Source organism: Myotis davidii, unplaced genomic scaffold, assembly GCF_000327345.1.
Source record: "Myotis davidii unplaced genomic scaffold, ASM32734v1 scaffold134, whole genome shotgun sequence".
In the NCBI taxonomy this organism is placed as follows: Eukaryota; Metazoa; Chordata; class Mammalia; order Chiroptera; family Vespertilionidae; genus Myotis; species Myotis davidii.
In genome coordinates, this window is record NW_006288853.1 from 4,474,578 (window position 1) to 4,475,421 (window position 844).

Below are 844 nucleotides of genomic sequence, written 5' to 3' on the forward strand. Positions count from 1 at the left end.
CCCCCCCCCCCTGTCCTCCCCAGACCTCCTGCGGTCCCCCAGGCACTGACCTCAGAGCCAGCCCTCAGCAGCTCCAAGAGTGGGTAGAGGGTCTTCTCAGCTGCCCCAAGGAGACGCAAGGAGCACCCCGTGCCCCCTGTGGCCCCAGCTCGCCCTGGGCCCTGCAGAGCCCTGTCCTCAGTCAGCCAGGCTGGGCAGAGTGGGTGCCTCCCTTCACTCCCGCTGGACCTGGCTTTGTCTAGAAGAGTTTGGGCCCTGCCTTGGGGGAGGGGACACCAGGAGGGTAGGGATGGCAACTGGGCTGGGAGAGGGAGAGGGGAGCCCTGTTCCTGGCCTTCCCAGGGCGCCCTCCAGCCTGTCTCCTTGGAGCCCTCTCCGGGGGCGGGGGCGCTGGGGGCACTCAAAAGGGAGGTCTCAATGCCTCTTCCGCCCTATGGCTCTCACCTTCCCCCATCGGACGTTTGAATGGTATGGTCTGCAGCAGCCAGCGGCCCCTATTCAGTGCCTGCCAGCTTCCAGGTTACCCGGGAGAGGGGCTCTCAGAGGGCGGGGAGCAGGCGGGGAGGTGGGCCCTGGGAGCGTGGAGGCCCCTCTCCCCTCCTGTATCCCTGGGCCTCTCACCTTCCAGGCTTCTCCCTCAGCTTCCCAGAAAAGCGTTTTCCCTTCGAAGGTAGAAAAATGGGGGAAAGGCATTCTCAAAGGTCAGGGAGATCACAGGGCAGGAAGCTGGATGGAGGGACAGCCAAAGGTGTGCTCCTCAATATGGTGGGCCCCTGGGTACCCTCCAGGCAGTGACTCTCCCCACACCCCCCACACCCCATACACCCCACAGCCCACACATACA

At 64.9% G+C, this 844-nt stretch overlaps 2 protein-coding genes across 2 annotated transcripts in view; one reads left to right on the forward strand and one right to left on the reverse strand.

Moving 5' to 3' along the window:
• LOC102771808 (chromosome unknown open reading frame, human C10orf105) overlaps positions 1 to 187 on the reverse strand; it is a 3,978-nt gene extending 3,791 nt beyond the window's left edge. The window contains exon 1 of the mRNA XM_015562135.1: positions 51 to 187. The gene's annotated coding sequence lies outside the window, so the exon portion shown is untranslated. The remainder of the gene's footprint in view (positions 1 to 50) is intronic.
• Positions 1 to 844, forward strand: part of CDH23 (cadherin-related 23) — a 413,720-nt gene that overhangs the window by 294,696 nt on the left and 118,180 nt on the right. The window lies entirely within an intron of this gene.